This window comes from Schistocerca piceifrons, chromosome 8 (assembly GCF_021461385.2).
Source record: "Schistocerca piceifrons isolate TAMUIC-IGC-003096 chromosome 8, iqSchPice1.1, whole genome shotgun sequence".
In the NCBI taxonomy this organism is placed as follows: Eukaryota; Metazoa; Arthropoda; class Insecta; order Orthoptera; family Acrididae; genus Schistocerca; species Schistocerca piceifrons.
The window spans coordinates 125,294,439-125,319,382 of NC_060145.1; positions in this window are offsets into that span (position 1 = coordinate 125,294,439).

Sequence of the window (24,944 nt, forward strand, 5' to 3'; positions counted from 1 at the left end):
ACCACGATTCATCGCAAGTAATAACATTTTGTAAGAAGGTGGGATCACTTTCAATGTTTTCCAGGTTGTCAGAACAAATCATTCTTCGGCGTTCCTTCTGTTCAATTGTGAGACACTTTGGAACCATTTTTGAACACACTTTGTTCATGTTGAAACTTTCATGAAGAATCTGCCTAACACTTTCCTTGTCAACTCCTGTTAACTCAGACACTGCTCTGATTGTTAAACGGCGATCTTGTCGAACAAGTTTACCGATTTTTTCAATGTTTGCATCAGTTTTTGCTGACAATGGTCTGCCAGTGCGAGTGTCATCACTGGTGTCTTCGCGGCCACCTTTAAATCGTTTAAACCACTCAAACACTTGTGTTCGCGATAAACAATTATCGCCGTACACTTGTTGTAACATTACAAACGTTTCACTTGCAGGTTTTCCTAGTTTGAAACAAAATTTGATGTTAACACGCTGTTCTTTCTGTACACTCAACATTTTCCGACGCACAGACAAAACGTCAACTACTTAAAACAGACGCCACGGGCAGACTGAGTGCAGGAGGCAGATGAAACTCGAGCAGTAGGCGGAGCGAGAGTCACGTGACAGGCCATGCGACTTTCAGCCTTATTGCATTCGTTTTATTGTTTCACCAGTACTAGTCTGGTTTTTTTCTAGCCACACCGCGTATATCCTTGAGGATCTCATCACCATGGTTCTGTTTGTAATAGTACAGTTACACAGGAGCCTAGTGCCATATTAAATGTGCCGGTTGCAGTCACCCGACCAGCACCTGCCATCTCCCTCAGTTCTCTGAGCTATGACCAGTTTTCAGGAAATTTCAAAGCCATGTCCGGCCATCCAGATTTATGTTTTACGTGAATTCTCTAAATTGCCCCAGGAAAATGCCAGGGTGGTTTCTTTGAAAGGGCATGGCCGATTTCCTTTCCCATCCTTGAGGCAATCCGAGCTTGTTCTCCATCTCTAATGACCTCGATGTCGATGGGACGTTAAACCCAATCTTCTATCCTTACCTCAGGAAATTTCAATTGCAGTGAAGCATGCAGCAGTCCTTGTCCTCCATCTCTAATGACCTCGATGTCGATGGGACGTTAAACCCAATCTTCTATCCTTACCTCAGGAAATTTCAATTGCAGTGAAGCATGCAGCAGTCCTTGTCTTCCACATTAACTAGCTTCCTTGAGCGGTATACGTAGGCTAGGGCTAGGCAAACAGATCATCGACATGGCTGGGCTGTGCGTCAACAGCCAGGGTGTGTCAGTCTCTCCCATGAGATTGCCCGACACTTTCCTGATCCAGTTATCATCAACAAAGTTGGGCTGCGAATTAACAACTGCCTGATGGCCCAGCTGTCGGGTAACACTCTGCTGCCTTCTCCATGATACTGCCTGCGGGAGATCCTGCTCCTACCTCCTGGTCCGAGGTATGTCTCCATAGCCGTGTGCTACTGGTGTCCACGCATCCAGACGCTGTGTCCAATCCATTGGTCCAGGGTTCGCGACCCGAACGTCACTACTGCGTCCCACTAGGCTGACTAATGGTGTGCCTCGCTCCAGCCACACTACCTGGAATGCTGACACACTACCCTGACTCAACAACAGCCGGCCACTTGGAATACGCTGGTACCAGAAGCCACTCACTGCTGGACTGCCTCTTCAAGAAGCGCTGACTGTGTCCCATCCACACCAGTGCATCTGGGTGCAGGGCTCAATGCCAATCGCATGACATCTGGTTACTGTTGGCACGCTACACAACATCTATTTGAGGTTGACAGTAAAGAACTTTGACAACATACTTTGGTTGCGTTCATCATCTATGCCTACAACCAGCTCTAGCAGAGACCCATTCGCTCACTCCATTCTCCCAACGGCATTATAAAGAGCGTCCCAGGAGCAATGGTCAGTATTCAGGGATAGGACGGAAATGATCATTCGAAACGAAAAATTCTAATAAACGTGGGCTCCAAACTGCGTACCTTAAAAGTTATGGGCACTTTTTCAAATTCAATGTGTGAAACAAATCTCTTCTACCACAAGCTCTTTGATTTTCATGTCCTGAGAGGTGGCAGTATGGACAAAGCAATAAAAACCTCCGGTAAACATGGGCTTTAAAACGCTTTCCTTACGAGCACTTGTTCATCCTTGCAACTGTGAAACACACTTCTTCTACTGAGCAAGTGTTCATAACACTTTCATATCCCTGTATACTGACCATTCCTCCATGGAGACCATGTATATGAAGAATAAGGTACAACAAATCTGATCACAGGATTATGCTGTCTGCTTAATGTGATGTGGGGATATGGCTTCTTAAATATGAGTTGTGGTAGAGGAAGGATTCAGATTCGGACGCTGTTTCAGTTCTGGTACTGTTCCAGCCACTGTATAGCCCCCCAGGGACCGTCACATCTATATCGAAGAGCGATGGTGAAACTAACGATAAGTAATTGAACTTAGAGAGCCTACACAGCCAGAGGGTAATAATATCGTCTGTAAAAGTCAGAACTTCAGACCCCATAATTTATCACAATTTCCGTTTTAGCACGTATTATGCATGCGCTGCTATTCAAGATGTGCTTAACGGTCGGAATACCAATTACGTGGTATATTATTTGTGTATAGAAAGATGGTATGTTTCACTGCACTTATGTCTATATTTTTATCATTTAATTTTATGTAATTTAACATTAACCTTCTTGCTATATATCTGATCGCTGGCAAAAGTTTGCGAATTACTTTCTCATATCATTATTTTCCCGCTAAATTTCGACTGGAGCTTATTTACTGATTGCAGATAGTACGGCTTATGTTATTATGAACGACAATCTAGAGACATGCAATTATTTTTCCGCTGTTCGCTGTAAACGTAGACTGAAGAGAAATTAATAGCTGTGGCAGAGAAACCATTAAGATTTATTTGCAGTGAATAAAAACGGAAACAGTGGACAACGGTAGTTAACCAGGAATCTACAGTTTAATCTGTAATTGCAGGGGGTATTGAAGAAGCAAACGCCATATTATTTTCTTTTACGTAAACTGACGACATGAACTACGATTACACAGACTAGTGGCAGTTAATGTACAAGGTACAAAAATATTTTGATTGCGACTTCTCTCCGTAATTTTGTTTTAGTTTATTTCACCTGATTATATAAAGGAATATAATATGGCATATCTTCTAATAACAAATCATTAAATTATAGTTTCTCGTTTAACTACCATTCTCCCCTCTATCCCTCTATCTCCTTAAAGTTTTATTTATATCAACACTTCACAGATCTACTGCATTCCTTGCACGACTAGTCTCTTGGAAGAAAGGATATTGACGTGTTCATAGGTGAAAACTCCGGTCGTTTCCAATAAGCGCTATGAACTTAGCCAGCATTGTGGATCACGATACTGAACTGCTCATAACCGGAATATTCGCAATTACTATCACTGTGTTTTCAATGCAAATGACAGACAACCCAACGAAACAATCCGATTAGGTGATGAATCATCCACTGATGTCACACGTGGGCATTAGCAGGAACAACAGCACGAACAACAGCACGAACAAAATGGGATGGTGCCGCTATCACGATATCTACATTCACGCACACTATGTGATCAAAAGTATGCGGAAACCTGGCTGAAGATGACTTACAAGTTCAGTATGTATTGGCCTTGATGACAGCTTCTACTCTCGCAGGTTCAGTCAGGCGCTGGAAGGTTTCTTGGGGAATGGCAGCCCATTCTTGACGGATTGCTGCAGTGAGGAGAGGTATCGATGTCGGTCTGTGACGCCTGGTACGAAATCGGCGTTCCAAATCATCCCAAAAGCGTTCCATGGGATTCAGGTCAGGACTCTGTGCAGGCCAGTCCATAACAGGAATGTTATTGTCGTGTAACCCCTCCGCCACAGGCCATGCATTATGAACAGGTGCTCGATTGTGTTGCAAGATGCAATCGCCATTCCCGTATCGCTCTTCAACAGTGGGAAGCAAGAAGGTGCTTAAAACATTAATGTAGGCCTGTGCTGTGATAGTACCACGCAAAACAACAATAGGTACAAGCCCCCTCCATGAAAAACACGACCACTCGACAACACCACCGCCTCCGAATTTTACTGTTGGGACTATATACGCTGGCAGATAACGTTCACCAGGCGTTCACCATACCCACACCCAGCCGCTCGATCATGAAATCCAAATTTTCTCACCTCCCGCCTAACTGTCATAGTACTTGCAGTGGAACCTGATACAATTTCTAATTCCTGTGCGATGGTCTGGATAGATGTCTGCCTATTACACACTACGACCCTCTTCAACGGTCCTCGGTCTCAGTCAGTCAACAGACGAAGTCGGAGTGTACGATTTTGTGTTGTACGTGTCCCTTTACGTTTCCGCTTCACTGTCACATCGGAAACAGTGGACCTAGTGATGTTTAGGAGTGTGGAAATCTCGCGCACAGAGGTATGACACAAGTGACAACTAATCACCTGGCTACGTTCGAAGTCCGTGAGCTCCGCGGGCCCAATTTGCTCTGTCACGATGTCTAATAACAATTGAATTTGCTGATATGGAGTACCTGGCAGTAGGTGGCGGCACAATGCACCTAATATGAAAAACGTATGTTTTGGGGGGTGTCCGGATACTTTTGACCACATAATGTATCCCACATCTATACTGAAGCCAATGACTTGCAGAGGAAGTTTTGCACTAACATTAGTGGCTACTATCTCATTTCACTCGCGTCTGCGTATGTCAAGGTACGTATCGTAACCTCTCATGGTCACTACGTGAATCATACAGCGGTGACACTAGAATTTCTGAAAAATCCCACTTCTGTGAATTTAGCTTCTTCCAAGCATTTCCAGTTGATTTCACTCAACATTTCTTTGCAATTTCTGTGTGAGTGGTATCGACCTGTAACGATTACGAGATTACCATGCTGCATCTGTGAATTGCTGAGATTTCTGCTGTCGGGGTTACCTCATAAGGACTCCTGCCCAGTGTAACTGGACAAAGATGTTGATGCGTTTATTTGGGGGGGGGGGGGCGGTACATCTTATTGATTTCGCGATCAGATCAGTCAGTCATATTTCTGCCGTCAGCTGTTTTATTAATACAGTTAACGTGTGATAGCGGTATGAGTGGATGTACAGGAAATTATACGAAAAATTTCTATGGCCTAGGCTTTTCGTTTTCACGACAGTGACTGTTCGTACAATAGAACCACACGATCTTGAGGTGGAGCGATGACGGTCTCGCTGTATAGCGCCCTACACGTTTAAATCCATCGATCCATACAGTTCATGCAGACCCCAAATACTGGAGAAGTACTCTAGATTACGTAGCACTGGTATCTTGTCTTAAGTCTTCTCAATAGAAATACACGACGTTTCTGAAATCTTTCCAACAAATCAGTCTTTTATTTGCATTCTCTGCTACTGCTTTCACATGCTTTCTCCTGTATACGTAGTATTACTTATTTTCTGTGTTTCTGTTCAATTCACCTAGGAGGAGTAGGGCCTTTCGGATCTCTTCTACGTCTAGTTAGGCATGTGCATTAAACGAATAGTACAATGTCATTATTTTCTATTTTCCGCTGTTCCTTAGTAGCTTCAAAGTCCATGGAGGTATGTTCCGTCTATGCAGCTAAATGAAAGGCAGTTTGTTTATTGCCACAAGTATTTCGCTTCTTTTATTTGTGAAGCACCTTTAGTGGCCTGTAATGCATATTTCTTTTTATACATGTAATAAATGTACTATGTAGTAGTGGCAGTATGTTACTATGATACATTTTGTCATGTTTTTATCATGATTTTCAAATTTAACTTTTGTAGCACAAATTTAGTGAGTTGAAATTATCGTTCGGTATTACGATTTCCCGTGCGTGATGTGTTGTAACAAATGTGGGTGAAAAACCCCGGAAATCGCCCAGCTGGAGCCAGGACCACACATATGGACTAACAGCACTGGAGATGATAAGTAACACCGAACGATAATTTCCCCTCACTAATTTGTGCTACAAAGCTAATTCTAATCGGAAAAACAACAGAAAAAACATGACAAAATGTAACATAGTAACACACTGTAAGTACAACATAATACATTTATTACATATACTGTATACACCGAAGCGCCAAAGAAATTGGTATAGGCAGGCGTATTTAAATACAGAAATATGTAAACAGGCAGACTACGGCACTGCGGTTGGCAACGCCTATATAAGACAACAGATGTCTAGCGCAGTTGTTAGATCGCTTACTGCTGCTACAATGACAGGTTATCAAGATGGAAGTGAGTTTGAACGTGGTGTTATAGTCGGCGCACGAACGATGGGACACAGCATCTCCGATGTAGCGATGAACTGGAGATTTTCGCGTACGACCATTTCACGAGTTTACCGTGAATATCACGAAGCCGGTAAAATATCAATCTCCGACATCGCTGCGGCCGGAAAAGATCCTGCAAGTACGGGACCAACGACGACTGAAGAGACTCGTTCAACGTGACAGAAGTGAAAACCTTCCTCAAGTTGCTGCAGATTTTAATGCAGGACCGTCAACAAGTGCCAGCGTGCAACCATTCAACGAAACATGTCGATATAGGCTTTGGGAGCCGAAGGCCCACTCGTCTACCCTTGATGACTGCACGACACAAAGCTTTATGCCTCGCCTGGGCCCGTCGATACCGACATTGGACTGTTGATGATGGCAAACATGTTGTCTCGTCGGACGAGCCTCGTTTCAGAATGTGTCGAGGGGATGGACGTGTACGGATATGGAGACAACCTCATGAATCCACAGGCCCTGCGTGTCAGTAGGGGACTGTGCAAGCTGGTGGAAACTCTGTAATGGTGTGGGGCGTGTGCAGTTGGAGTGATATGGGACACCTGGCAAGTCTAAATTCGACTCTCACATGTCTCACATGTGACACGTACGTAAGCATCCTGTCTGCTCACCTGCATCCATTCATGTCCATTGTGCATTTCGACAGACTTACGCAATTCCAGCAGGGCAATGCGATACTGCACACGTCCAGAATTGCTACAGACTGTCTCCAGGAGTTTAAACACTTCCGCTGGCCACCAGACTCCTCAAACATGAACATTATTGAAGCTTCCAGAATGAGATTTTCACTCTGCAGCGGAGTGTGCGCTGATATGAAACTTCCTGGCAGATTAAAAAAGCTTTGCACAGATGTGTTGGGTAGTGTCTCTAGTATAACCCCAGTTAGCATCAGTTTTAATCTGCCAGGAAGTTTCATATCAGCGCACACTCCGCTGCAGAGTGAAAATCTCATTCTGGAAACATCCCCCAGGCTGTGGCTAAGCCATGTCTCCGCAGTATCCTTTCTTTCAGGAGTGCTAGTTCTGCAAGGTTCGCAGGAGAGCTTCTGTAAAGTTTGGAAGGTAGGAGACGAGGTACTGGCAGAAGTAAAGCTGTGAGTACCGGGCGTGAGTCGTGCTTCGGTAGCTCAGATGGTAGAGCACTTGCCCGCGAAAGGCAAAGGTCCCGAGTTCGAGTCTCGGTCGGGCACACAGTTTTAATCTGCCAGGAAGTTTCATTATTGAAGCTATCTGGGATTCTTTCCAATGTGCTGTTCAAAAGAGATCTCCACCTCCTCGTACTCTTACGGATTTATGGACAGTCCTGCAGGATTCATGGTGTCAGTTCCCTCCAGCACTACTTCAGACTTTAGTAGAGTCCATTCCACGTCGTGTTGCGGCACTTCTGGGTTCTCGTGGGGACCCCACTCGATATTAGGCAGGTGTTTCAGTTTCTTTGGCTCTTCAGTATGTATAAAAAAGGTATTACAGGTCACTGAAGATGCTCCACAAATAACAGAAGCGAAACACGTATGGGAATAAACAAACTGCCTTTCGTTTAGTTGCACAGACGCAGCATACCTCCATGTACGAGGGGCGTTCAGAAAGTAAACTCCGATCGGTCGCGAAATGGAAACGACTATGAAAATCCGATAAAGCTTTGCACAGATGTGTTGGGTAGTGTCTCTAGTATGACCCCAGTTAGCATCACGTCGCTCTTCTCATTTCTGAGCTCGCAGTGAGTGCGTAAAGATGTCTAGAAAATAGTGTCTGCCGCCAAGTACGAGGGCCTGGTGAGAAATTTCGCCTGAAGCTATGCAGCTAACATTACATAACTGTCGTGCTGTTTCGTGTTCACGACAATTCTCAGCCGCATTCTGCAGGGGCAATGAAGATGCTCCTGCATCGTTTTCAAATGGAAATGTTAGATTACCCACAATACAGTCCGCAATTGTCTCCCCCTGAGTTTCATCTCTGGCCACATGAACCGCTGTCTTTGAAGACAACATTTTGACACAGACAACGAGGTGTAGGCCAGCGTGGAGAATTGGCGGAAAGCACTGGCGGCTGCCTTCTATGATGAGGCTATTGAAAAGTTGGTACAACGCTATGACAAAAGTCTAAGTCAGAACGGCGACTACGTAGAGAAGTAGCTGAAAGGTGTAGCTAATTGTTACAAGTAAAACATTTCTGATGTTCACTGTGGTTTCAATTTGGCAATCAATCGGAGCTTACTTTCTGAACAGGCCTCGTAGAATGGTACAATGTACTTAGTACGTGAGGTGTACATAATAATAATAATAATGATAATAATAGTAATACATGTGAAGTGACAAAGGGGAACAGAGGAATTATTACCCAGGCGAAGAAGACTGCAAGAAAAATTTCACAGATTACGGATGGTATTGATAATGACTCTCTCTGGAAAGTACCTACGGACTTCATAAAGTAAGCTACACATGTCGTTCCACGTTACGACTGTGTGCAACCAGATAACAGCATTATCAGACGAGAGCACGTATTTCGATTTTCCCTCACTCACAGTTCTGCTGTGGTACAGATAACAGCTGCATCACAGTGTACGAGTGCAATGGCGCGGCAATTGCAAACGTAAACTGAAGTCGACGTACTCGGGACAGTACGACTTTAGCGAGCAAATTGTCCAAACTACACACGGATCCACAATCAAATTCTGGAGTACATAGACGGATCAGATACAATGTTTGTCCAGTCGTAGAGAAATGGTGTCAGCAATCTAACCGAGACCGCATAGATCTGGGTGAGGCCGAGCGGGAACGAATTTCATCGATTTAGGCCCCGACCGGTGATGTCCAGGCAATCAAAGAACTCATTTGCAGGAATCGCAGAGCGAGTAACATGTACGTTGTTCGGCAGATGCGCATCTCAGTAGACAGTGATCATTCCAACGATCGGGATCGTCTACAGTATCGGAAATAGTGCACTCGCTTGTTCCCACGATCTCTGTGACGTGCATGAAAGGCGCAATGATAATGACGCCTCCGCACTTCGTTGAGTGCTACTCCACGGAGAGTGACGATTTCCCAAGACGCATCATTACGGGCGATGAGACATCTGTCCATTTCACACCTCCAAACAGGACAGCGTCTGTTCAATGTGGACACACCATCTTGCCTCCGCGGAAGAAATGCGAAGTTACGCCATCAGCAGGGAAAGTTATAGCCAATGTTTTCTCCGACTGTGAAGGAGCTGTGTACTCTGAGTTCATGGCAAAGGGCACAACCATTAATGGCTAACCTTGCTGTGCAACACTTTGACGTCGCTGCGCAACTGCATAAAGAACCAGAGGCGGGGAAGCTTAAGCAAACGCACCGTTCTCTGCACGACAATCCGACATCCATACACAGTGCGCAGAGCCTTGGGAGCCGAGCGGAGTGGCCGCGCGGTTTTAGGCGCCATGTCACGGATTGCGCGGCCCTTCCCGCCGGAGGTTCGAGTCCTCCCTCGGGCATGGGTGTGTCTGTTGTTCTCGGCGTAAGTCAGTCTGAGTTAGATTAAGTAGTGTGTAAGTCTAGGGACCGATGACCTCAGCAGTTTGGTCCCTTAGGAATTCACACACATTTGAACATTTGAGAGCCTTGGGAAATTTGGAAACACCCGCCATACAACCCTCCGCTAAGGAGCGTATTTCTCTCATCGATTAGTAGAACGTTCTGATCGTTGTCTGCAGAGACTTGGTGACAATGCTGAAAAGTAATGTCATGTGTCTATGTCACTTCGAAGGACGGTGCAGCATTCAACAAAAGTTGCTTGGGCTGTTGTACTAATTTGTAACTTACTTTTTGCAGTCCATTCGTAGGTGATAGATATCGGTAATTTTTGTTGCTCATGCTTGTGGACTCCCAACAAGATGTAAACAAATACAGAGCAAACGAAATATTTGTGGAGGGTTCTGTTACCATTTGCAGCAATAAAAACAAAAAAAAGCATAAAATTTGCTGCTTGTGTGAAGAAATCAATTATTTTAGTTATAGAGGCATCTCCTAAACTTTGCGATCTCGTAATCTGATAATTCTCTGCTTCAGTCACTGTTATAGTCCAAGAATTAAGGATTGTAATATGAAATAGGTAAATAATCGTCAGTCACGGACAGACCGACCGAAACTTTTTGCGTTACTACAACACGTAAAATACCATGGGCGGCATAAGTCAGTTACCCGCTGTACATTTCTATCCACAGTTACAATTCAGCTAAGTAATTAAGCTAGATCCGTTTCACTGTAAAATCGCGAAATCTGTGCGTGAGGTGTTTGTTTAAAAAGCGATAGTTTTTATTAACAGCTGACAATCAGAGCTTTGGCGTCATTTTTGCATTCATCGTAAGAGTGAAAAGAGTACATTAAAAACAGAATATTGTCTACAGAACAGCGCGTGTTTGCGTTACAGATATATTGAAAATTTGTTAGAAATCATGAAGATTTACGATTTTTTGTTCAAAAGTGCCCGCATACGCAGCCACCAAGCGGGCAAGTTATCTACGAATTAAATCGAAGGTTCAGGGTGACAGGTTCTGCAGCTGACTTAACACGGAGTGACCGCCCAAAATTAGTAACCTCTGAAGAAAATCTGCAGATCTTTGCACACGCATTCGCTCGGTCACCCAAGAAATCTGCCACAAGAGCTTCCAAGGAAAAACAATTTTCTGGCAGAAGTTTAAAGAGAATGCTACAGACGCTGCATCTGAAGCCCTATAAGCCTACGTCACTATACGCCCTAAATGGGGATGATCCTCATCGAAGACGTGAATCCGCAGTGAAGGTGATCCTAACTTTTACAAAAAAAATCGTACTGTTTGATGAAGCTAGTTTTAAGTTAAATGGAGAAGTTTACAAGCACAACTGCGTGCATTGGCCTTCTGACAAACCGCGATTTGTCACTGAGGAGGAGATGAATGTTCCTGGACCTATGACTTACGCTGGTATGTGCAGCAATGGATTGATTGGCACTTATTTTTTCGACGGGACTGTGATTGCGCAAAGGTAAGTTGAAATGTTTAGAGAAATTATTGTTGAATTAGACAGTGTCACCGTACCAGAAGTTGTACGAAACCACACATTTGGCAGCAAGATGGTTCTCCGCCGCAATACGGAATCAGTGTCTGCGCATTTTTGGATGGCAATTTTCAAGAGTGAGTAGGAAGGTGGGGTGAAATCGATTGGCCTCCAAGATCACCGGCTCTCACGCCGTGTGATTTTTCAATATGGGGGATACAGTCCAGTAACCGCGCCACAAAAAAGGCCCTTTGCTTGCAAAAAATGAGGTAGAAGATTTTATTTTTTTATCTTGTGTATGTAGTTGTGGATACGTAGAATCCAAGTTTTCGACCTTCAAAACCCTCGGGACACCTTTTTGTGGCAAAAAAGGCGAAATTTTGTGTGGGGAAAAACACGAAATTTTGGTACTTTTTCAGATTTTCTCCTATTATTGCGTAGAATAATCTGCCTAAATGTCAGAATCGGTGCAGCGGTGTTGGTCGCAATCAGTTGTCAATGTTCGGTCATTTCTACCAACTTGGCTAAAACTCGACTCTAACGTGTGTAACTCAAAAACGGCTACTACAAATGAAAAACCTCAGATAACAAAAGACATAGAGCATGAAATTTCATGTTATAAAAGCATCTAGTTTTTCATTTTTATGCACTATTAAGCATTCATACTGTTCAAAGCCAAAGAAATTTCATTTTTTAGTCAAACTTATTCGATGAAAAGAAATTTCCGGTGGGAAGATATAAAACTGTCTCACTTTCTGGTGCAGAGGTGTAGATCTGCCTTTACTGAGATGCAAACAGCCGAGGCTCTCATCCCCTCCATTTCTTTGTTATTATTTTCATTGTTAGCTGTTGTGTTGGCTGAAGAGCCAACACAGTGTTACTAGAGGAGGCGGAAATGCACGCGTTTCAGCTCACGCAGGCTGGCGTGAGGAGGAAAGGACTATACTGACATGAGGTCTGGAACATGACAAGGAATTAGAATTCAGAAAGCGGACGTAATTAGTTTCATACTTAACTTTAATCCATTAATGATGAACGTCGCTCTTGACGGTACATGATTCACAATATTGTCTGTTCAGGATTCATTCTAATTACTGAATATGGCGCCTTGCTAGGTCGTAGCAAATGACGTAGCTGAAGGCTATGCTAAACTGACGTCTCGGCAAATGAGAGCGTATGTAGACAGTGAACCATCGCTAGCAAAGTCGGCTGTACAACTGGGGCGAGTGCTAGGGAGTCTCTCTAGACTAGACCTGCCGTGTGGCGGCGCTCGGTCTGCAATCACTGATTGTGGCGACATGCGGGTCCGACGTATACTAACGGACCGCGGCCGATTTAAAGACTACCACCTAGCAAGTGTGGTGTCTGGCGGTGAAACCACATTAGCAGTGCCCGATCTTACGGTGTTGTGCGAGAGCCACGTTCAAAAGTCCTTTTCCCGTGTGAGTTTACTCTCGTTGTGCAGTCAGCACATTTGAAATGAATGCTCCAAATCATACGTTGGTGTGTTTTATATGAGATAGCAATTTGGCAGATAGTGATGTGGCTAAAGTGAAACAGAAAGGACTGAAAACGCAACTACAGTCTGGTATGGAGAGGCAAATCGCTGCTCATCGTGAGTTATTAAGAGTAGCCTGGCTGAAGCTGAAATGCACAGCGCATGTCAGAAGTAGTAAAATAATCCAGAACTTTGACAAAAGCCCCTGCAGCATCAATGTCGAACTTTCGACCATGTAAGAAGGTACTTGGTTTCAATAAACGCTGCTTTTATCGTTGCGAGGAAATTCATTCTAATTGGGAGAAACATAGCAGATTTGCCTGTGCAAAGCGAAATATTGTTCATAAATTGATGAAACTTGAACTGAGAGATACTGGTATTGTGACAGCCGAAAGGCTAGATGATGACTGTGCTCGCGAAGTATTGGAACACATCCGTGGTGAGGACCATTGTGCTAAAGACGCTCAACACCATTAGTTTTGTCACAGGGATTTTTACCGGTCAGTCAGGGGTGGAGGAAAACAAAGAAGTCCTGGAGCCACACACACAGATGAAGGAATGGAAATGGTTTCTTCCTATGTCGCACAATCAGAAGTGTGCCCGCTTGCTTTGCAGGGGTTAAAGGACCAGCTCACGAATGGCCGGGAGGTAGATGTAAGGACCATAAGACGCTAGTCTTCCAGAAATATGGTGGAGAAATAACGATTGTTGACAGGCGTAAAAAGAGCACAGTAGAGTGTTTCAGAAGTACAGGCTGTAAGATACAATCTGATAATTTCTATCACAACAAGCTATCAGATCCACGAAAAGAGCGTCTGAAAATTGTATGCGCAGCTGCACATACATTTCGTGAGGACATCCGCTCACAGGTCTTTGATACATCATAGCATTCTCCACCAGATAATTTCAATGACTGATGTCCAATCAGTAATCTCTGAATCATTGCTCCATTTCTTTTAGTCGTTGGCTTCGAAAAGCAAACGAGGAACTCTAGATGAATGGGGAAAAAATGAGTTGCTTTGTCACAAGCAGTGATTTCTGCAATAAGGCTACGGTCATTTCTAACTTCACTAACGACTGGACTCAACAAAAGATTCGGGTCAAGACTTATTGTCAACGCTCTTAGTCCAACTGGATTCGCAGCTTCATATGTAGAAACTTACCTATTTGAGAGGTCCTTGATTGCACGACCTGAGCACCATAACATAACCAGCGAAAGATTCATGGAAGCAGCCACAAATCAACTATAGTCAGTTGGTTCAAAAATAATGTGCCTCCTATTCTTAATCTCCAACTTTATACGACACAGTATATACATCTCCTCTAGCAGCATTAAAAACTGCATAAAACATTGTCAAAGGTGCTGTTTTGTCACTTTCGATCAGCCACTTTATCGAAGGCGACGGATATTGTTAGAAGCGAAGACAGTGATTTAGAACATGTCATTGTTCGATCAGGTGGGATTCACCTTCGAATGTCCTTCTTGGGATCGGTATAATAACGGCAGAAAGTGGCTTGATAGACTTACTGTCCATAATATTTGATGAAAACTGTATGGATACGCTCGAGCAGTAAGAGTTCATACACTAGTGGTGTTGTCGTACTACGTCTTTCAGCAGACTGAGCTCAAAGAATAACTGAAGAATTGTTGCTTCCCCGTAATGGACCACCAATATTCAAATGCCATGAAAACGAAGATTACATAAATGTGATAACTAAGTTTGAAAGTGAGATTTGCATTAAAGCAAGAAGAAAACCAACTAAACTGTGGGATCAGTATTATCCCATGGTCTCACTCACAAAACAGTTCATTGAGGCTGAGTGTACTGGAACCTGGAATTTACATTTAAGCACCATTAAGAAAATGCTGCTGGTGGTCATTTCCTGTACACTCAAAGCGCTCATCTTTACTAACAAGAGATCCTCACATTGGAAGGCCGAGTTGACGCTGCTGAATCCAAGATATTAACAGCTCAAGGAAACTTCACCATTAGGCGAAGTGATAAATTTTGGTCTGGCGTATGGTCTGATATGACAACAGAGCAAACTTTAATGAGGAAATGGCGTTGGTTTTCAGATTCTGTGCTCACATAGTGGATTTCATGGATGCCATCCTTACAAGATGTTTGCCAAAAATTGAAGAATTATGTGATATATTATCAGGGACAAGCGACCATCATATCGATTTAAGAGCTTCGCTTCACAGATCGAAATGTAGCAGACAGTGACAGACTGAATGATTGGCTGTTAAAACATCCACCTTTTTCAATAATGGAATAATAGCGGTGATGAATCGTAAACTGTCTTGAGGCATCAGTAGAAGGAATTAAGGGAATCACCAGAATTAAAGAAGAGAACTTTAAAAACGTTTCATTTCAACGCAACATGATGGTTATGACACTTACATCTTGCACTTCAGCTCCCAAGTGGATAGACGAACTAACACTGTATCACAGACTGTGTGTTATCAAGCAATCTGATAAAGACTTTGAAGTTCTGTTTCTCATTTGAACTTTCTCCGTAGTATTGTATGGAACCGTGGACCTAGAAAAGATGGAGAGGCTTCGTTCCTATCGTAGCCCTCAATGGTACACAACACCACACACAACAGGCTACTGCAGTCCACTCACCCCACCGCCGTCCCACGACGAAACTAGGGTTATTGTGCGGTTTGGCCCCCGGTGGTTTCCTGCACATACACAAGAGGATGCACAGCAGTATGTGGATGTCGCAAATATGGACTGGACTGCTCCTCGACATTGAAACACTGTTGTGGCTAATCTTGCAAGAACGTTCCAGGAATTGAGTTCGACGAGGACGTGGAGGAGATAGAAGATATGTTCGAGGACCAGGAAGTTGGTGAAGGTGCTGCAATAGACCCTGGACTGGGACCTAGTACTGTCTCCCAAACGACCTAGATAGAACTGAAATTTGATAAAACGTGAATCTCTGATATTTAAATTGTGTTTTTTTAATACTGCCATGTCCTTTTATTTGCTCATTTGTACAAATTTTTGTATTATTCATAAGTAAATATACACTAGCCATTCCTAGGTACACGGTTTTCATTTTAGCAACCTACTCATGCAAATTAATACATGGCTAAAAATTACAAAAAATGAGGAACATTAAAAAGATGTGCATAGAAAACACATGTGCTCATTAAAGAGCCATTGCGAATGCTTAATAGTGCTTAAAACTGAAAAATTAGATGCTTTTATAACATGAAATTTCGTGCTCTGCAATTCTGACAACTTGAAATTTTTCATTTCCAGTAACCGTTTTTGAACTATAGGCATTGGAGCTACTTTGTAACCAAGTTGGTAAAAATGACCGAACTTTGACAACTATTGTGACTAAACGGCTGAACCGATTCTGACATTTAACTTGGTCATTGGTCGCAATATTTCATTTCGCTAACAGTAAAATTTTGAGTAGGATGCATAGTTTCCGAGTGATAGGTGATAACCTGAAAAAACTGTCAAAATTTCGTGTTTTTTGTCATAAAAAGTTGTCCCGTGGGTTATAGAGGTCGGAAAGTTGGATTAAACGTATTCTCAACTGTATGTACAAAATAAAAATATAAAATCATCTATCTCTTTGCTTTGCAAGGATAAAAGTACCCAGTTATTGGACTAGTACTGAAAGACAATGTTTTTGCTGCAAAGCCATTAAACCTGTCGCAATTAAAGGATTTGATTGAACCAGTTTTGGCAATAATGGGGACTTACGTAATACAGCATGGAAATCAGTGTTTATACAGTGTGCTAAATGTTTAGATAACAATGGAGGATAGTTTGAGCTATTTCACTAGCACAAATAACTTTGTATAAACCAATAAATATATGAAACGCCTCTAATGCCATCAAGGCAGTAACACAATAGGAAATGGACTATACTAATGGGTCTTGATACCTCCAGTAGGACATAAATAACTTCGTATAGACCTACATACACATCCATAATAATTAGTTGGTTTGGGTTTAAATATTTATATTATACATACCTGAATTAATGCAGAAGCATTTTATTTAAATTTTTGTAAATTCATTTTCTTTGATAGTTTAAAAAACCAGCGACTATCATCCAAAATGTTGTAAACTATTTAATATTATATTACATCTCTGTCCTTCTTTGTAGTGCTCAGTCTTGGCGTGAATGCGTAGTGAAATCGATAGCCTTGCCGAAAGAGCTATTGTAGAAGACAGTGTGTTTTTATAATACTACTGAAGGCAGAAGCATCTTTCGTTAACAGTTACTGTGTGTACAATTAGTAAATGTAATTATTTCAATGTTCCATTGAGTAATAGTAGGAAGTCACATGGAAAACATAATCCCTTCACTACTTAATGTATCTTTGCATCACAAATAGGATTAGAGACCAGCGTCACATCCCAAAGAAGACAAGGAGGTCACCAACGAAATAATAATATAAGCAAAAATGATAATTCTAGGTGCGAATGAGGGATTCAATGCAACTTACTTAAAATCAATGATCAACGTCTGTTTCGAAGACAAGTCATTAAACATTAAGCATTGAAGACTCCATTACACACTGTACTGTATTTTCGGTTAACCGACTTTGCTGCACCCTGTTGGTAGAACACCATGTTAGATGTAAGAGATCGTCTGACAGCCCTAATCTTTCCAGGTTCAATAAATCAATAGCTAAATAAAACATGGTGTACGGTGCAGATGACAGGAACTTGCAGGCCCGCAGCAGTAGTGCACTTACCAAGACCAGAGTTCTGCATCCACCTGTTAAATCGTTTATGTATGCTGAGAACACAGTGCTGTTACACTTCGTGAGTACCCCCAATGTAACATTCGTTTCAATTGAAAATTTGCCAACCAGTGTACCCACCTGGCCCGAACATACAAACATTCTACGCCACAGCCACATAATTCAGAAAACACTTCTTATGGTCGCATTTGAACGTCAGTCAACAGTGTGCAAGAAATCAGGAGCGCAGATATTAGCGGTACCGCATGAGCCATTGTGGCAAGCCCTGGCGCTCCTGACGCAACGCTGCAAGTCTTTCGGCAGCCGCGCCGATCAATAGCAGCGCGTTAGCTCGCCAACTCGCCCAAGTCTAGCGTAGCAGACCATTCAGAAACATTCCATCACTGCTCTTTGAACCGAGGTGGGAGGTGGGGAGGGAAACGTGATATTTGAATCTTACCAGTCAGCCAGAGGACGAACGCACAGCAAGAACCCCAAACAATAGACACCGTAGGTGTACAGTCTATTGTGTGCAAAATAAGAGAATTGTGTCAGATATATTCGAGCTCCTCTTCCTCTGTCGTCCATGATATATATGTGATACATGTGCTGTTTACATGGTAATGACGCGAACAAATAGAGTTATGTGTTACTAAACCGATCTTTATTTAAACAAGAACTCATATTCGGAAGGAGCGCGAATATCTTATTGATTTAGCATTTGTCGCTATCCTTAAATCATTCAGGTGAGCGCCTAGACCATAGCTGCTTCACAGGGACGTCGACGACCAAAGAAACTCAAACTATTATTTTGCTTTTTTCCACTTTCACATATGTGCAGTACAAATAACATTTTCAATTAACTAGTCTTCCAATCGTCTATCAAATAATCAGTCCACAAACTATACATCGACTGACGTAGAATCACTTCTAATTTTCTGTCACTACATTTTGTAACACTTCTAGCGGAAATAGCAGTAGAATTTATTTATGTAATGCAATCAATACTTCAGTTTTTCGCTGAGGGAGGAAGGTTTTATAAAGATACTGCATTCCGGAAGGCATAATTGACTTCTGACTTAGGCGTTAGTATAGAAAGCTACTAATGTAGGATGACCAAAGTTATCGTAGTGTGACAAGGTGCCAATATACTAAAATGCAGGGAATTAACTGACAGCGAAAGAGCGAGTCTCTGTTCGTAATGTTATGAAGCACATGAGACAGGAGGTCTGACTAGTAGACTAAAGCAGATCACTAATGCTGCATCAAAGTGCGAGCAATAATAACAGACGCCAATGACTGAAGATCTAATTAGCTCTACCGCTTTTCCTTTTGGATTTTTGATGGATTCTTGTAGTATGTATGCTGCAGCCTGGGACTTTTAGCTGGCTGACAAATGGCGAGAATCAGGAGGGAGATTGCAAGGGTCATAGAAAGTGAGGGTTTGGCCTGGTACACACTGAGAGGAATACTATGACAAATAAATGTGGTAGAAGCAACAACTGAGGGTGGCCCAGGGTGTTACAAAGTTTGATTGTGTGTGAAGTGCAAAGAATGCCTTTTAGTAAAAGTAAGATCTGAAGGACAGGAGGAAACACTATACATCTATTGTGGGACCCAGCCATTACGCCCGAAGGAGACCAACTGGAATTTTTGTTCAACATTTTGTAAGGATATTCGTGATTGGTCCATAGCAGTTATTTTGGTAGTGGGGGAGAGTTCTCGTGTGTATGTGCATGCACGCATTCTTTTTGACTGTAACTAGAAATCTGTCATGTAGTGGAGGAGATATTTTGCCCACGGCAATTATTTTGGTAGCGAGGGAGAGTTCGCATGTGTATGTGCATGCACGCCTTCTTTTTGACTGTAACTAGAAATCTGTCACATGGTGGGGGAGATTTTCTGCCTTCCACCCTGCTTCAGGGGTGAAATGTACTTCATTGGTTAACCACTGCAGAATATGCAAGAGTAGGAAACTTTTTAGTGTTTATTAAATTGTCAGTGGTCGAAAATCGCAAGGTCTGTTGCAACGGGCTGACGGGATTCTTGTACTGGCAGAACCAGTTAAGTTTTCTAGAGGAGAGTAAGGGGCATCGTGCCGAGTACATGCTCCAGGAGAGTCATAGAACTCTTTCTCCAGGGGCATAGCAAGCCCTTGCTTAGAGATTCAGGGCGAAATATCTCCAACATAGATAAAACCTCAGATGCTGAGGCTGAACTTAGAATACTGAGCCATTGCTGCAACATCCTCTGTCCTCACACGTCAGTAGAGTGGCAAGCACGGGCCGTATTTGCATTCACTGAGACTAGACAAATGCGAAGTTATTACCTAGTATCAAGGTAGCCTGTTGCTGATTTAATTTTTACAGTCAGGTAGCTGCCCCCATTAAATGCTTAGGTGAGAGTACCGGTGATGTTTCACTCTCTGCCAGAACTTTTCTTTAGCTCAGTAACTTATTCCGCAACCCAACTGTGTCAAGGCTATTGTACATAGTTGTAATCCCTTGCTCCCTTGATAACTGATTCTATTCTCGATGCAGTAAGTAAAACATTTTTGATGTCTTTTAGCAAAAAATCAGACTGTTATAGTGACCCATAGTCTTTTTTGCAGTCTCGTGGATCCTGCTATCAATATGTCTATTTGAGGTGCGATACCCACCTTTGATGCTTACTTGCTGCCACCCATGGTAATTTAATTAGACGGGACATTTTCCGTTGCACAGCATTGTTTTCTTTTAATTTGGATCATCCTATGAGGAGCCATCCATCACTGTAGATCACCAGGATAGATTTTGTAGCATCACTGGTGTATGCTAAAAGCTTAACCAACACCTCACACATTCATTGTCTTCGGAATTAAGAACGGGTGATTCAGCTGGCCGTTCAAGGTGTAGAAGCGTGTATGTGTCTTTGTCAGGCCATGAGAACATGTGAATATGCTGTTATCATTTTGCATGGCACGAGTGTTAACAGCATACTGTCCATGAAGTTGTACATTTAGTCATTGGGAGTTTCGACTAAAAGATATTGGTTTGTGTTCACAGTAACTCTAATGAGCAGGCCCAAGTTATGACGTGAGAAACATACACACACACACACACACACACACACACACACACACACAGACACACAAAGACAAGCCGCGGAACCATCTCCAGCCGGAACTGCACCCTATACACCTCATAGGGCCGGTGGAAAATTCGACGCCCTGCACTATTTGAAAAGAGGCAAAATTGGGACTCGTCAGACTACGCTACACGGCTCCAGTCAGCTACTGTCTATTTCCTGTGTTATCTGCCCCACCTATGAAGTGCAGCGTCATATGCTGTTGTGAACAATGGTCTTTTGCGACGCATTGGACTCTAGAAGCCTATTGAATGTAGTTCTGATGGCAATGCTCCCTCGGAAAGTAATTGAGATGGACCTGCATTCACCGCCAGCAGCTTTTCCTGTCGGTAAAGTGCATATGTTGTGCTGCGGGGTGAGCTGTATGATTGGAAATGAACAACGTACTTCGTAATGATAATGGGGGGGAGAGACAACAATTACTTACAGCTGTTACATAAAATACGAAACTTGATATACTTTATGGAAGTAGATATACACTGATGAGCCGAAACATTTCGACCATCAGTTTAAAAGCTTTTTTGTCCGTCTTTGGAACGAGATACATCACTGATTCACCGCATCAGGGATTCGACAGTCTGTTGGTGGGTTTCTGGAGGTACGTGGCGTTGTATGTCTACGCACAGGTCACATAATTCGTGTAAATAACGGGCCGCTGATTTGCGTACGCGATCAATTCGCCAGATAGCGACCCAGATGGGTTCCAAAGGATTTACATCAGGCGAATTTGGCCGCCGAGACATCAGCGTGGGCTCACTATATTGCTCCTCAAACCACTGCAGCACGGTCCTGGCTCCGAGGCACGAACAATTATACTGATGAAAGATAATATTTGCCGTTGGGGAAGACATCAAGCATGGAGGGTTGTAGATAGTTCGCAGATGACAGCCTGTCTTCGGTTACTAACCAAGGTCCACGCAAGCGCAGGAGGATGTCTCCCGCAGCATAATACTGCTCCCACCAGCCTGTGTCCGTGCCACGCACCCCGTTTCGAGCCGCAGTTCACCTCGATGACGTCGCTTTTGGAAACGACCATCGACATAGTGTAGCAAAAATGTGATTCACCCGAAGAGTCGACACGATTCCATCGATCGGTGGTCGAATCCCAATACTCCCGTGGCCACGATGTCGTTGGGTCAACATGAGAACACGTAGAGGTGGTCTGCTGCGGAGCTCCACACTCCACAATGTACGATGAACAGTGTGGTTCGAAACACCAGTAAGTGCGCTAGTATTGTGCTATTGCGGCAGAGATGCCATGAATCACCATCTATCCTACTTTGCAGAGCAGAAAGGCCTCCGAACTCCACGTTCTGTGAAGAGTCGTGAATGTCTAACCACTTAGCGTCTAGTAGTAGTTTCACTGTCCTTCCACCCCTTCCCGTAGAAGCTCACGACAGTAGCACGTGAACATTCGACCAGCTTCACTGTTTTCAAGATACTTATTCATATGCTCTACGAGATAATAATCTGCCCTTTGTCAAAGTCGCTTATTTCAATGGTGTTCCCCATCTGCAGCCCATATTTTCGCTAGGATGATACCCCGTCCGCACCTGCTCCGATTACATACTTTTTTGATCGTGTCACGTGCTCGCAAAGCCGCCAGGCGGCATCCGACGTCACTCTGGGCAGTGATCATAATGTTTTGGCTTACCAGTGCACACTGCGTTCGCGGGATATGAAGTGTGTTCCTCAGTCCCTATTCCTGTCTGCTTTGAAGCTGACTGCTAAACAAGGCGTAAAACGCGCCTCCAGTCCTCGTCAGATAGGATCTTTTCGTGACCAATGTCCTTAAGGCATATTACATGATTGTGCACGGCACGCCATTCAATGCAGACAGTTTGGACAATTTGCGTTCATTCACCAACATATCTGGCAACTTCCTTCACGGTGTGGTGAGAACCAAGTCCAAACGCGATAGCTACGTTGTGTCACGTCGATCCATCCTGCTGTTGTGATTTCATAAAACCTACTGGCACACAGGCAGCGTTTCACTGTCATGATTTACGTCGGTGGAGGAGGCTCATATGACCGCTTGATGGCAGTTTTATATCATTTACACCGCTCCAGAGCGAGAAGTGTGCTCCTTTAAGGTGGTGACAAATATTGTGTTTGGTGACCTTTTTAAAGAAGTAATAACGTGATTGCTGGAGCCACAAACATATGGGGTAGCGCTTTTAGGAAGGAAACATTTCAAGCTATGTAATGAAATTAAGAGATATTGACAAAGAGTCACTTCGTAGAGTATTAGACTTACAGTTATGCCTCTGTATAGGACGTACCATCGCGATGTACGTGTCTATGCACGATACAAAGGGACTAATTTTGTACAAATATTAAATTGGTTATGGATCAGCTATTGTCTATGAGTTCGTAATAAAATTGTTAATGGCTTTTGGCTGTAAACTGTTCTAAGGATTTCAACACGATACTATGTGTGTGTCTCGAATATTAATTAACCCTGTTTTATGCAGTTTATCAGTGATTTCACTGATGTCCTTTTGTACGGTTAATTAATAAATTTATTAACATCAAGACAATACAACTTCATTTTGAAATTACCACTGTCTCATGCCCATAAACCAGAACTTAAAACATAGTAGCAGTCGGGATTTAATCAAACGCAGGTTCAACGTATTAGAGCCTGGAGCTGCCCTTCTCTGATTGTGGACTTCAGTAGAAGGCGTGTATTACAGGAGTTTCTAATCGTATGTACACCCGAATCCGATCAACTACGCCACCCTACATAAGCTACAGTCTTTGTTACAACCAGCACCTTGGCCAAGACCTCGCCAGTAAATTGTTCCTGAGACTGCTGCACTAATCCTAAAACCTCTCCACATGAAGTGTGTATACATCACTCACTGTTTACGGTGATGGCCCATCGACTGGAGCCCAGCAATGAGTCGCTTACCTCCCGCCGTTACTCCTCGATGAATCAGCATCCGTTTTTAGCAGAATCTGCCAGCCACGTGGTGCCTTAGTCAGCGAAAATTCCACTTACCTGTCCGGCATATCACAGGGCTCGGTTACAAACTGCAATAATGTGTTACAAACCGTACGATAGGTAAATGATAAAGCTACACAGTGATATTGTAGAGCCCTGTATAGTTACAGCCACTTGTGGAATGTAATAATGTTAAAATTTTCTTATGTATATCTGCGGTGCTCTGTAGCGAAGGGATGGCGAAAACGCATTATTTTGAACTAACTGGTGATGCTGACATGTTGCTGTTAAGAAAACAGTGAAGAAAAATGGTAGAAACGACTTAATTGAACTATGAGCTACAATTTTTTTTAGAGAAGCGTATGTCCTTCTATTCCACATCACCTCTGGAACTATCAGGATGAGGCATTGTTGAGGAAAAATAGTTCGTGCATAGCATGACAGTGATCTATGGACATCGTCCTATAAAATTCGACGGTTTGCTGCTGTAACAACTGAGTTACCGAATAATTCAGGTGTAGTTAGGTAAAACGTCTAACGCGCAGCTTCCCGGGAGGGAAGGCTTGCCGGTCCCCAGCAAAAATCCGCCCGGCGGAGGTCCGATGTGCCGGGGCCGGGCAGCCTGTGGATGGTTTTTAAGGCGGTTTTCCACCTGCCTCGGCGAATGCAGGCTGGTTCCCCTTATTCCGCCTCAGTTACACTATGTCAGCGATTGCTGCGCGAACACTGTCTCCACATACGCGTACACCATAATTACGAGGGCAGTTCAATAAGTAATGCAACACATTTTTTTTTCTCGGCCAATTTTGGTTGAAAAAACCGGAAATTTCTTGTGGAATATTTTCAAACATTCCCGCTTCGTCTCGTATAGTTTCATTGACTTCCGACAGGTGGCAGCGCTGTACGAAGCTGTTAAAATGGCGTCTGTAACGGATGTGCGTTGCAAACAATGGGCAGTGATCGAGTTTCTTTTGGCGGAAAACCAGGGCATCTCAGATATTCATAGGCGCTTGCAGAATGTTTACGGTGATCTGGCAGTGGACAAAAGCATGGTGAGTCGTTGGGCAAAGCGTGTGTCATCATCGCCGCAAGGTCAAGCAAGACTGTCTGATCTCCCGCGTGCGGGCCGGCCGTGCACAGCTGTGACTCCTGCAATGGCGGAGCGTGCGAACACACTCGTTCGAGATGATCGACGGATCACCATCAAACAACTGAGTGCTCAACTTGACATCTCTGTTGGTAGTGCTGTCACAATTGTTCACCAGTTGGGATATTCAAAGGTTTGTTCCCGCTGGG